We start from the raw sequence: 14,671 nt of genomic DNA, 5'->3' as shown, positions 1-14,671 counted from the left end.
ATTATTTATCACATTTCACACTGACATCCCAAATGATACAGTCATAGATGAAAAAATATACATGTACTAGAAAGTAAGAGTTCTAAAAACAATCTACATTACAAAAACAAATTTAACTACTTCAGCATTTGTGATTTTTCTGTCTCTGTACCTACATAATTCCAGTCTAGAAAACCGAGATTAACGGCTGTGGGGATCCGTTGCGCTGACCACGCGACACCCTGTATCCACAGAAGTTGGCACTAACTTCACCGACAAGCGGCAGTCACTCAGTCAGTATAGTTCACTTGCGGACTGCAGGCCATGGAGTTGTACCTACATAATAATATGGACTGAATCATTACACCTAAAATATGCAACATTTTATTATTTTATGTTACAAATTTGTAATGCTTTGTACCATAAATAGATCAAACCCTTATTAGTCTTAATGTAAGATGAAGGGTATGGTCTTCTGGGATGTAACACCATATACAGAGAGAACCCAACAGTTCAGAGGAACGTATTGTCTCCATCTTCAGGGTAGAAGAAAAAAGAAGAAAATCCGTGAGCGAGGAACCAGTGTGAGCAGGTGCTAACAAACTAGTGTCTGACATTAGTCAGCATTAGCACCTGTTCCTGCTGGTTCCTTGCTTGCAGACTTTCCCTGAAGATGGAGGCGATACGTTCCTCTGAAACATCAGATAACACAATATCTACATGGTGCCACATCCCAGAAGACGGCCTCCTTCAACTTATGAGATGTTCACACAGCATAACTATTCTAGATGCAGTCATTCTGTTTTGCCTGCATACAGCATAACAGCATTTAGTTTAATTATCTTAAGAACAATATGGTACAGGAAAAGTGTATTGGGCATAAAATGTGAGTTCCTCTGTTATCTACAACTTCTGTTTAAAACACGTTTTGTTCTAACAAATATTTAGTATGTTAGGTGCAAAAGCATGAGATGCATTTTAATTACATAATGTGTTCACTGTTGTTCAATTTTAAGCAAAATTGAAATGTATTAAGATGTTTTTTGGTGGAACTACACATCATTTTTCACAAAAATCCACGCAGAAGCTCTCATGTTGATAGATGCACATACAGACAGATGGACATGCAACATGACAAAGCTAATATGCATATTTTTGCAACTTTTCACTGCAAACGAACCAGCTAAATTGAATATTTCTGCACTTGCATTATTCTCTTAAAACTTAGTTCCACATAATAATATGTATAATTAGAACTTGGGCTAGAATATTATGAATTAAGTCTTGGAAATTACTGCTATATCAAACTTGCACTGTTGGTCCACAACATGAGACTGGCAAGATGCCCTTCACTGTGTTCAGAGATTAAGAACTCATGTTGAATAGCAAATAGATTACATAACATTTAATTAGTTTTGTACAGAACATATTAATCTCTAAAGAATAAAAATGGCATTCAGAATAAATGATGTACATCCTTTATTTATTTATTTATTTGTAGTTTATTAGTGATGTCAGTAACTCAGACTATATAGCATTAACATATACATTCCTTAAACCTATTCCATGTTTTCATTATTAAGACAATAAAATATTACTGAACATGAGGCTGGAGCAATTAAAATGAAACAGTAAGATCACATGACACATGAAGACACCTACTTTCTATTTACGAGCTATTTTGTGATTTGAGAGCTAGAATCCTGGGACGCTCTTTTAGGAGTTCAGAGCCAAAACCAACCACAGCTTTCATTGTGATTTGGAGATGACAGCCATTTCTGTTGGTGGACAGGGTGTTGCTCTGTGGTGTTTTGCAAAACTGACTTGGGGATTGAGTTTATAATGCTTTCTTAAAGTATGGCATCTCCCTTTGAGTTCTATACACAGAGCAAGCCACCACAGATGCATCTTTACCAGTCAGATGAGGAATCTGACTATTAATTCCAATCCTTTTGCAGTCTTTCAAAGGACACACAGATGTTTTACTCACTGCAGGAGAACACACTTCTTTGCATGTGTCAGACACAGAAGCTTCGGTGAACTGATGCTGAGGTTCTTTCAAATTCACGTCTCTCTGAGAGCTTGGGTTCGGCTGCAAGTATGTATTATCAGACGGAACATTCTCCTTCTCTGTACTTAACCAGTTAATTAGAACTGTAAGATTAGCTTTAATGTCTGCGCAGCAAATTGCAGAGTCCGGACTTTCTGTGGACACTTGGGTCTACTCTGGATGGCGACTTCATTACTTTTAATTTTTCTTTTCGGTGGGAACCATTTGGACTTTTCATTCCATGCTTCTGTTTAGGAGTTCCAATCTTCTTGGGGCTATCTTTAAAATTATACTGCAAATCATCTACACCAGATTTTGCTACCAGAGGTGAATGAATCCTCTGAACTGACTTGCTATGACTTGATCTAAAGATGTTGGGTTTCTTGGCTGGGGCACCTATTAGGGATTGAGTTACCTCTACATGACATGCAAATACCTTTGGAATATGTACAAGTTCTTCTGCTCTAGCATCACTCATAGATTTCTCCTTCTCATGATGTCCCACATTGCAGTTTGCCTTTGCATCAAGTAACTTCATTCTTTCCAAAACCATACCAGCATTCCAGCTCCTTAACTTTGCTACAGAAGCTCTGCCTGTAACAGGTGCAATACAACACATGCAGTCACAAGGGAAGGACACAACACAGGACACAATATACACAAGAATATAGGAAGAGTACTCCCATACGAGAGGATTGATGTAACTCGCGAATTTGAAGTGCGACATAGAGATGATAAATCTTGAAAAGTTTTAATATATAAACTTTATTATTATACATGATATATACACATTTAAGCATTTTAGAAAGGAGACATGATTGCATACAGTGCAATGGTTTGACGTAAATAAAACCACACCTGAAGATGGCACATTAGTGCCGAAACATGTAGTGAAGAGAAAGGTGAAATTGTGTGCACTCTAAGACGGTTGGTACAAATACACATCATGAACATTTTTTAATTCAAGAGAAAATGATTAGAACTATTACAGGATGCAGAAGTAGAGATTCATGCAGAGAATTATTTAAGTATTTAAACAGTCTGCCATTCAAATTTTATACATATTATTGCTTCTCCTGTTTCTTATTTACCAGGACCAATTAATATTAAATATAGATGTCTATAACATGAATACTGTAGGGCACATGGTAGCAGAGTTGGTTTGAGGCACTATGCAACAAGCTGGAAGGTCGCGGGTTTGATATCTGATAAAGCCATGGGATTTTTTCAATTTACCTAATCCTTCTAGCTGCACTATTTCCCTGTGGTCAACTCAGCTTCTAACAGAAATAAGTACCAGCAATCTTCGTGGGGCTAAAGGGCAGGCGGCCTGTGTGTAAGGCTGAGAACCTCACCACCATCTGTGAGCTGACTGTCTAGAAGATGTGGGAGCCTTGACATCTCAGAACCCCATGAGCCTTCACAGCCTGTTACATGGATAGGTTTACCTTTTATAACATGAATACCAGACAAAAATATAACTTTCACCTACCTTCATCAGACATATCACTACATCAAAAAGGAGTCTACTAGCATAAAAATGTTCAATAATTTGCCACATAGTAACAAAACAGAAGTAATGATACTAAACAGTTTAAATTAGCGCTAAAGAATTATTTACATGCTAGTTCCTTATACGCTATAGAAGAGAACTTCACTGTAAACAGAGAACGATGTAAAATGTATGTTATATAAATTTTTAAGATAAAATTGTCAGTCCTATGAACGGAACTTATGACTTGTTCTGTATCTAAGGATTTATGGATTGCTTAGGATTTAGAGAAAGAAAATAAACATAATTAGCTAATGGATTATCACATAGCATATTTAGGAATGGTGGAGCGGCCTCCGTAGTCTAGAGGTAACGTTCCCACCTCATGACTCGTGGTACGCGGGTTCAAATACCCGGCGGAGGTCGTCGAATTTTTAAGGGTGGAAAAATTCAGGGAACAAGTCCTCCAGGAGGGACTTTAAGCCGTGTGTCCCATGTTGTAACTTTACGGCACGTAAAAGAACCTCATATCTCCTAAGGAGATCACTGAGCAAAATTCCAGGACGTTTCCCACCCAACAATAGTCTCTAAGGCCTCTGATAGATGGGGAAAGCATTATAGACACCATCAAGCAAGTGAGGCCGAACTCGCTTGCTCGGCAGGACTGAAGGTATGCACCATTATCGGTAGGGTATAGAGCCTGGTAGAATATCATAGAGGGAAGCACAATGGACCAATACTGGTCTAAGTGCATGGAGAAACCCACCCTCTCCAATAACTAACTAACTAACTAACTAACTAACTAGGAATGGTGGACTTTGTATTTTAGAAAAAGACTATATATTATATCAAGGGCTGGGCCTATCTGATTTAAGTATTTGAGAAAAGAAAATTGAAGCTCTAAAGAAAACTATAAATAAGATGAAACTATGTAATTTATGTTTCTATAGGGCTCCAGATTGGAATCTGATCCAGGTTATTATATACATATAATTCAGTGCAAATAATTGACTTTACAAAGAGAACAAGTTCAACCTCTATTTCATTGTCAGATAACGTTTTCATAGACAGAGTATTCATATCAATTTCCAAGTTTATCCTGCTTTAAATGGTCTTTTGGATCATGATGGTCAAATATTAATACTTGAAAATTTGCAAACTATGATGCGAAAGAAGCATAAATATGCATTCAGAGACATTCATGAGGACAAAAAAATACAATTTTTTGGTCTCCACTACAAAATGAAAACTGGGAAGAAGTTGACAACCAAGAAATGTTAATAGCAAATTTTCCTCATTAAATCTTGAAAATAGCTTTCCATTAGTACATAACAAGATGGAAAATGTAACTAATAAATGGATAACTAAGGGTATAAGAATATTATGTAGACATAAAAGAACTTCATATAGCAAAGGTAAAATGTGAAGTTGTCCCTGTCATAAAAAATTAAAACACAACACTATGAAGGCGTAAGGGGGACAGGATGTATAGATCTACATGTACTTGACCTTGGCATTAGTTAGAGGTGAGTAGTCAGCTTCATGCCCCGGACGCTCAACCAACAGGAAAATAGCCCCTGGTACCCATTGGCTGGGTAGGCCCCAGAGTCTGTCTGGACGACGTGGAGAAAAGAAAATTCTTGACTGTCAGGACTTGAGAACTCTGACCCTTCAATCATGTAACACATAGGCACTCACTATACTGACTGCGGATAGTACACTTACAAAATCAGGCGACAATAGGCTGAAATCATCATACTATAATACTGCACTATTCAGGAAAATGTAATAAAAGAAGAGAAGAGTCCAGACTATTATAAATTGATAAGTAAATCAGAGGACAAAATACAGGGAGAATTTCACGCAGATTGACAAGTTCACGGCTGTGCCCTTCGCAATGACTGATCTGCTGAGGGATGCATGCAAGTTTTGCCACTGACTCAGCATTCTTCATGGCCAATAACATTTGAAATGGTAAAGGTAAGGTAAAAGTAAAGCTATCCCAGTAACAGGCCACATAGGTCCAAGGGTTGTCAGACATTCAGGGTTACACATTATCTAGATAATTGGCTCAAAGATGGCAGTAAGGCTTTTAGCCTTATATGCCGGCCACCCTCCATCCCCCAGGAATATTCCTGGTACATATTTCTGTTAGAGGCTGAGTCAAAGACAGGCCCATAGTGCAGTTAGAATGATTAGGTCAATTGACAAAGTCCACCACATTGAGACTTGACCCCGAAACCGTCTGGCTTGTAGCATAGTGCCTCAACCAACTACGCTACAATGTACCCCTATATATGCAAGGCCTATTCGGAAAATAACCTCCTGTGAGTTGCCAATAAAACAACGAGAAAAAAAGATTATAGACAAAAAATACGTACACACCAAAGCTATCTCTCAATGCTGTCACCACCAGAACTGAGGCATCTGCAGCATAAGGGAACAAGTTTTTCCATGCCTATGCCAAAGAAATCCACTGCCTGTGAGCTCAGCCACATTTTGTATTATGAAACACTACTGAAACTGCACAAGGCTTTACAGAACAAAGGACATTGAATGACATCTGCTGTAGTGCTTCTCCATGATAATACACACGCACACACACACACTGCTCACACTCTAGCACTTCTGGAGCATTTTGAATGGGAATTGTTAGACTACCCTCCTTACAGCCCTAATCTCAATCAAAGAACTTACCACCCGCTTATCTATCTGAAGAACTAGGTGAGATCACGGTGCTTCAGCCATAATGAGCAGCTGATGACAGGTCAACATGTGGCTGAGCTACAGCCAGACTTCCCCAACACAGCGAAACAAAAAGCCAATCCCTGATACCACAAGGGCCCCAATATTGGGGGCGACGATGTAGAGGGAGCAGATTAAATATGTATATATTTCCTTTGTATAAAATAACATTCTTTCAAATTGCTTGCTTTGCCAACAGCTCACCAGACGCTACCTTCTGATCAGGCCTCATACTTTGCAAGACCCATACTATTTATGAATGCCAGACTGTCATACATGCCACTGTGTTCATTGTCAAGGATGCAGTGAAATGTATGACATTCATTATATATCAGGAACAGTACAGAGTGCACTGCACTGCAGACAAATGGGTGGTGGATCACCTCACAACAAATGTCTGCCTGTTAAGCGAGTGTGATAAATCTGAAGATGTGACCATATCTTTCTCTCTTCTGATGCTGCTGAGGGCTGCCACACCTGAACAGACACTCTCACTGCTCACAATCCGCTGCTTTGTGTTGGTCCCCTTGTCTTGCCAAGAAGACTCGTTAGTGCAAAGATAGGCATGGACACTACTGCCCACGACTTCAGCTGATACCTGGTCTCCACGCAAAATGTCTTCCTTAGCAATGGCACTGGTAGCCTCACTTCTGAACTGAGAAGTATGCCCCAGGAACCTGCCAAAGACAACAGACCTCCCTACCTTATGGAGGTTGCAGACTTTGCAGACAATCTCAGTGACAATCAGATGGTCTGATGCACATGCAAGAAGACTTCAAGATGCTTAGACTAGGTAGATTTACTTTGGTTTGATTTATTAATGCTTATTTCATATTGGTTTTTGGTAGCTTAGCCCATATTTTTATATACTGTAATATTTATGTACATCACATGGGTAGAGTTGTGTTGTGGCTATCATCACTATCATCAGTGAATTGTATCAAGTAAGAGTAATGTATATATGAGAAGTGAAACCAATATTAGTCTTTCATTTTGCTTTAACAAGGTTACGGGAGATGTAAACGTTTATTCATTCCAATATACATCAATCTCATTTCGAGAAGTTTCACTGCTGAAAAGAGACAAAGCCACTTCTAAAACACAACAAAATTAGCTGAGTATCTATAAAAACCAACCCAACCCATAGGAACTGTGAGCTCACCGAATGTAGGAATATATCACCTGCCAATCAGATCACTAAACTTCACCATCATCAATTTGGTCATGATAAAACATAAAAAATGTATCAGTGCAATCTCCTAATTCAGAAAATTATCAGTTAGGCTGCGACAAAACTTCATCAAAAATTTCAATATTCATTGCTACAGGATACAGTTGTCATCTACCTTAACTGCTGTAAGTTTTTTTGCCTTGTCTATATCACTGTCTTGTCGTACTGAATTCCAAAGCGGCATGATGAGGCAGCCTTGTTACAACCCTTTTATTTGTCAATGAGGGAAGGTATCTTGTAGATCTCTACATAATATTATATTCATAAATGAGAGCTTGTTTATGATTTTTCAACAGTTGTCAGCATGAGCCATCTGTTCCCAGTTAACAGTCAGCAGTGTGGCGTTGCATGGCAGGGCTCGATATACTTCAGAGCAACGCATATTTCTGCATCACACCTATGTGAAATACAGATATGCTAGAAAATGTTAGCAAAAATTTTGGAATGAAAGTTCACAACAGACAAAATTCATAATTTGGTGAATAAACTCAGAACAACAGGACTCTTAAGAAACAACAGAATAATTAAAAGGCAAAATCTTTTAACATCATATACATGCAAATTTATTCTGCAACTGCAAAAAATTTTGTACACCACTTTGAAAAATGTAGTCAAAATCTTTTCTGGCCTCCATAACAATCACTTCCATGCAGGCCCTTGCATCCTCAAAACTGCAATGTCCAAATTGATCCTGCTGAATCTCTCTCTCCAAGAACTCGCTTCCGAGTGACTTCAGGGACCGAGGATATGGAAGACCATTAGAGTGAGGAAATATTACAGATGTGTCAACCCCACTGCCGTGGGTAATGCGCAGGGCAAGAAGGTCATTCTCTAATCCATGACCCACAAGTATAGTATCAGCATTTATGAAGCCCATTAAATCGTTCTGGACATCCCATAATGATTTTGTGGCATTCTCGCTGAGATCATGTACCGTGATTCCTGAAAACCTCGTGTTATATTCTATAATGTCGCTCTCTGGCTTCACCAACCTGTCGTACACGAGATGACCATCGGAGGCCACCACAGTCACTCTAATTTGATTTAATTAGTTCAGTGCCACATGCTGTGTAACACATCTCACAGTCTACTGCATAAATACCAAAATTCCCATCAGGGGGAAGTCTTATGAACACGAGTTTGAACATAACCATCAAGTGTGTCATTTACTCCAGGGCCGATGCCATTCCACAAATGTAATTCTCCCAAACTACACCCACATGAAATTCGACTACCTCCACAGCAACTGTACTGTCTTCTAGCTCTCACAGCACCAACGGAAATGACCTTGTGGGGCTGGGGCGCCACTGCCTTCTCTAACTTGCCCCAGTGATAAATAAGTTTTTCTTGAGTCACGTATTTCCCGTCCATTGTTAAATAGAAACCACGACCACAGTGGGCACACTTCTTCTCACTAGTATCACTCAACTGCTGATCTTCGCCCTCACTCTTCAGGGTACCGTTTCATGATTTACTGTCCTTCTCTTTCATGACGCCTTGAAATTTCACACTTCAGCCTCTGCTAGTACCTTCACACCGTCCTCCTTCGTAGCTGAGTTTCATATGACAGAGAAATGCAGCTACACCACGGTTACCACTAAATGTATCACTGTTCTGACTGCCTGCTGTTTCACTTACAGCCTTATCTAATAGCCTTGGTCGTTTTCCATATTTGATGTGCTTCTTGTTGGTGTGATGGCATGCGATTCCTGTTGGCAATGTTCAGTCGCCCATAAATGAACGAATTCAGTAGCACTGACGTTTAATCGTGAGGAAGCTGTGCCCCGTTGAAAGAGTATGTAAACAGTAGGATCTTTGTAGATAACTGCTTTTCCAGGATGTACGTGACTATCGACGGGGTAGCCTAGATGTAGAAGCTGATCAGAACTTAAGATACAATGACTCAGAAATATCCAAAGGATTCTGTTCGTTAGGTTCATCTGGGAATGCAGGCATAGTGCGGGGGGACTGATGATGATTTGTCCATTTATTTTCCTGTGTCCAGAATCGACTGACCGAAAACCTCTGGCTCTGCTCTTGCTCGTCTTTGTTTGGATGCCATCTTGATTTTCCTTGTGTTGAAGAGCGAACTTCTTCTTATGACGGCTGAGGATAACTCCTTTCCCATTATCATGTGGGTTGCTTTATTTTATGCTTTCACTCCCACACTACACCCACATGAAGCACATGAACTTCGACTACCTCCACATCAACTGCACTGCTTTCTAGTTCTCACAGCACCGACAGCAACGACCTTGTGGGGCTGGGGCGCCACTGCCTTCTCTAACTTGCCCCAGTGATAAATAAATTTTTCTTCAGTCGCGTATTTCCTGTCCATTGTTAAAAGAAAATACGACCACAGCGGGCACACTTCTTCTCACTAGTATCACTCAACTGCTGATCTTCGCCCTCGCTCTTCAGGGTACCGTTTGATGATTTACTGTCCTTCTCTTTCGTTAACGCCTTGAAATTTCACACTTCAGCCTCTGCTAGAACCTTCACACCGGCCTCCTTCGTAGCGTAGTTGAGTTTCAAATCACAGAGAAATGCAGCGACACCACGGTTACCACTAAACGTATCACTGTTCTGATTGCCTGCAGTTTCACTTACGGCCTTATCTAACAGCCTTGGTCGTTTTCCATGATATTTGATGTGCTTCCTGTTGGCAATTTTCCGTCACCCGTAAAGGAACGAATTCTGTAGCATTGACATTTAATCGTGAGAAAGTTATGCCCCGTTGGAAAAGTGTGTAAACAGTAGGGTCTTTGTAGATAACTGCTTCTCCAGGACGTACGCGACTATCGACGGGGTAGCCTAGTTGTAGAAGCTGATCGGAACTTAAGATATAATGACTCAGAAATATCGAAAGAATTCTGTTCCTCAGGTTCATCTGGGAATGCAGGCGTAGTGCGGGGGCACTGATGATGATTTCTCCATTTATTTTCCCGTGTCCAGAATCGACTGATCGAAAACCTTTGGCTAGGCTCTTGCTCATGTTTGTTGGGATGCCATCTTGATTTTCCTTGTGTTTTAGAGCGACCTTCTTCTTCTGACGACGGCTGAGGCTAACTCCTTTCCCATTATCATGTGGGTTGCTTTATTTGATGCTTTCACACCCACATGAGCTTCGACTACCTCCACAGCACACTCCCCACTGCACAGCTCACTGCGAAACTCGTCCATTCTTCGATTCTGCTTGCTTCTGACACAGGTAGACACTGAACTTACGCGCCACATACGAACGCTTTATATAGCAAAGCAACGCAGCCACGTAACCGGCGCGCGACTTCCACGTGTCAACAGGCAACGTGTACAGGTAACGGTGCTGTTACGCAACCGAAGCCCAGCTGTGAGGCATAACGTAACACTACTCGCTAAGGCACTGAAGAAATTATGACATATTACGCAATCTGTATTTACAAGAGCCCGCACACTTTTGGGTATCTAGACATTTTAAATTATTGCCATTATAGAAGTAATTCTGAAACTGCAAGCGATAGTATTACAAGCAAGACTTCAAAGGTAGCCAGATATTTCTAAAAATTTAGAAAGCCCATCCCTGCTCATTGTGGTACTTGGCCAGATTTGTTTTCAAGTTTTTTCTCCCTCCCATGGGGTGTGATAGGCCCAACATTATTATATTTGTTCCTTAGCTAGGGATCAGTCGCTGGCTTCCCACCTCGGTGGCCTGGGTTCAATCCCGGGTCTGATCAAGTGGGATTCGTGGTGGACAAAGTGGCTCTGGGGCAGGTTTTCTCCGAGTACTTTGGTTTCCCTTGCCAATCTTCACTCCACCAATTGCTCCACAATCAGCCTCACCTATCATCTGGGGCTGGTACAACAGGCCAGAAGTGACTGCAGTACAAGGGACTTAGTCCACCCCACTAGCAATAAATAAAATAAATAAAATAGCTAGGAATTTGTGTTGTGTGGCAGTTGAGTGAACTCGTAGTGAGGAAGATCATTTTATTTGAAGAAAAGAAAAATGAATCATCAGTGTGAAAGATGCATTAGACTGGTGATCAGGGTTTAGCTTCTACAATTTCAGTTTTGTTGTGGTCTTAACCCTCGTAACCATCTGAGGAGGCGGAAATTGTACACAGCTCTCGACCAATCAGAGGGCCTTAACAAACCCATTTGAATTCCCACAATTAAATGATTGTATGGAAGTTTGTAAGTATTAATTTTGATTTGATCTTTATATGAAATGGGAGTAGACATTTATGCACAAAGTTTCATCTCCATGTTAAACATATTATTTGTGCATATGAATGTTATTCTTACTACAATGAATCAGATTATAAATATATAGAATCCTTTCAAGCCCAGAATTTTTGAGGTGATGATGAACTGTTATCTAAACCACATTTCTTTTATATGTTCTGCAATTTTGGGTTAGCCCAAGATTGTCTGTAGAATGTCAAGGAGTTCTAAGTGTACTGTGATGGTGTTACAATTTTTGTATTGCTTCTTGCAGTATATATGAAGAAGGGAACAAAAACTTGCAGTGCTTCTGGGTGCTTGTCATTCAGTAGACAGAAAGAAGTAAAATTCTTCAACTTTCACAAGGATGCAGGACGGTATGTATCTTTTAATTCGTGGTGTACTGCTTTATTACATGTTGCATAATTCAACAAAGAAATTAAGTTTAGCTTCTGTCTGAAATCAGTTTATTCAACAACAAAATTTAGCACATGCACCATGTTTGTAATGTTTACTGATGAATTATTTTCAGGTTTCAAGACAATTTGTTCTACTTTTAGAGGGCAGTGGTATGGGCAGGAAAAGTTGCAATATCCTGCACTATTGATTCTGATAGACTGCTGCACAAGAAGCATTCGTGCAGCAGACATTTCATGGAAAGTGATTTCACTACAGGGAAAAATATAATCAGATGTACAAAATTTTATAATGGCAGTCTCTTGTGTAAAGTAACGTGTTATTTTCAAATCTGAAAAAGTATGGTAGTCCATCATGTAAGGAAGCCCACTAATTTCCTTTTTAGTGTTCTTTCAGGAGGGTGTTGGGGTGAATACCTGGCAACATCTGTTTGATCACCCCCCTGTGAAGATATTTGGAGCCATTCATTCGTACTCTGGTTCAAACAATAACCCAGCTGTGGGACATGTTGTAGATGCCCTGAAGACTAGCATCATCAATGCACTTTCTTTTAGAGGTCTGTCTGGGTGAAACTTATTGTAGGGATGATGACGCTACTGTTCTGGATAACCTACAGTCATTGCTCAGGGAACAAAATCTGTCCACAAATCATGGCAAGGAAATACCTGATGATGTTTCAGAGTTTCTATGTTACTCATCAAGTACAGAAGGACATAGGTGCTGCAGTACATGCTGGTGACATGGAAGTGTTCTCAGTAGCCAATGTCAGTGGTACTGCTGCCAGACTGGTGCTTCATGGTGTCAGCTGCGATGCATGCAAGACACTGTTGCCTTTACTGTTATAAGGATGGTGAAATTTAGTGAAAGTTAGTGAAATGCTGCATGCTTAATTGATAAATACTGTATGTGGAGCATGGCACGGCCCTTACATGATTAAGTTTTATCCAATTGTTTGCTATCCACCTGGCTAGGTGCCTGCTTCCTCTCCCTCTACTTCTCATTTTTGTGCATCCTTCTCCTCTTATTCCTCTCCTCATACAAAGACAGTGCCTCCTGGAGCCATTCCAATATTGAAAGTAGAACTAAACACCTCTGTTTTGGTTTTCCAACACATATCCTCAACCTAATTTATAGTAATTTGCTCTCTTACGAAGTTTTGTCCAGTCTTTTGATATCTCCCATGATGCTGGTTTCCCGAAGTTGACTCCATGTAATACTATTCACTGTGTGGTTCCTTCTAGAAAAGCCTACAGATTTGTTAGAAATCTTATTTGTTTAACCTTCAGTCCTTCATTGCCTGCCTTTTGCCGGGGAGGGGGGGGAGAGGGGTGCAAAATCCATATTTGTATCGAAACAGTACTGGTTTCCTATGTGCAATGAATTATGCTTGGGTAAGGACTCCAGAAATGTGCTTCCCCTCTCACCACAGATGAGTTAATGAAGATTACTGACTTGTGCAATTTTTTCCTTTATCTGAATATATTAAATATTAAATGAGAATGATTTATTGCCATGTGTAATATGCAGAAACAGATGAATATATTTCGGCACCCTTATCATAAGCTCTGACATGGAGTCTTTCAGTATCCCACATGAAATATACTGCAAGACTACAGTCAGATGGAACTTGCAAAGTTGCTGACATGCCATATTACACAGGAGAGGGTTATTCTTCGTGCAGGATTAGTAATTGTATGTCTGTCTTTCAGTGCACTGCTTACCAGAGCAAGAGATGAAATACTTAGATTTCAGAATGAACTCAGAGTAGGGGAACTGCATAACTGAATATGAGAGTGAACCACATTCCCAGAGAGAGCATGTGAAGGGAGAAATCATGAGTGCCCTGCAGAAAGAGTTATATGTCCAGAGAGGAGGAAGCAAAAGATGCTGTTCCAAAGGATGCTGCCATGATAAAGGTGAGGCTTGACAGTAATGCCAAGCACTAGCCTGCTCTGTCCGGTTCACATCCATGTACTCCATATACTTGAGATACATTTTTTTTTTCCCATATGGTGTTACTCTAGGAATAAGAATTTTAAGCACTTGTAGCTAAATGCCATAGCACCACATGCCAGAAGCAAGGATTTTATTTTGTAATTTTATAAAATTGCTTCCAGACAGTATAATCAGAGAGGAAGAGTTCAAACTTAGCCAAGCATGGAATCTCAGCACCAGATTCTTATGGCACTTGAAAACATACATCATGAAAATCCCAAGAAGACAGAGTACAGCATCCTAGTGTGTGCGACAATGAAATGCAAAGTGTGTAAATCAGAGATAACACTGTATTTCCTGTATTTAAGTGTGATTAAGAGAGGTTGTAACCAAAGTGACAATAACTGAAACCATCTGAACTAGAACCCGTCATTTTGTCACATGTACCATCCTACACGTGACAATATAATTCCGATCTAAATCTATCCCCATCTGATCACCATTGTCTCCCTCATGTCCAGTCCATGTTATCGTTCCATCTCCATCTTGTTCCAAGTGGATGTTTTGCCTTGAAAATGTTGTGTGCACGCACATGACTGCCTGGTGCAGGATATCCTAC

The 14,671-nt window shown here is 40.1% G+C and overlaps 2 long non-coding RNA genes across 2 annotated transcripts; one reads left to right on the top strand and one right to left on the bottom strand.

The window, feature by feature from the left end:
• Window positions 1-276: 276 nt before the first annotated feature.
• On the bottom strand, window positions 277-11,100 carry LOC117282485. Its single transcript, XR_004513237.1, has 3 exons — window positions 5,031-11,100; window positions 2,466-2,623; window positions 277-315 (listed from the first exon to the last, which is right to left on the bottom strand). It is a non-coding gene; the product is annotated as an uncharacterized LOC117282485 (long non-coding RNA).
• Window positions 11,101-11,399: 299 nt separating this feature from the next.
• On the top strand, window positions 11,400-14,451 carry LOC117282486. Its single transcript, XR_004513239.1, has 3 exons — window positions 11,400-12,077; window positions 12,233-14,033; window positions 14,235-14,451. It is a non-coding gene; the product is annotated as an uncharacterized LOC117282486 (long non-coding RNA).
• Window positions 14,452-14,671: the final 220 nt, after the last annotated feature.

This window comes from Cryptotermes secundus, unplaced genomic scaffold (assembly GCF_002891405.2).
Source record: "Cryptotermes secundus unplaced genomic scaffold, Csec_1.0 scaffold1232, whole genome shotgun sequence".
In the NCBI taxonomy this organism is placed as follows: domain Eukaryota; kingdom Metazoa; phylum Arthropoda; class Insecta; order Blattodea; family Kalotermitidae; genus Cryptotermes; species Cryptotermes secundus.
The sequence above is the reverse complement of the archived record's forward strand: the minus strand, read 5'-3'. Positions and strand labels throughout refer to the sequence as shown.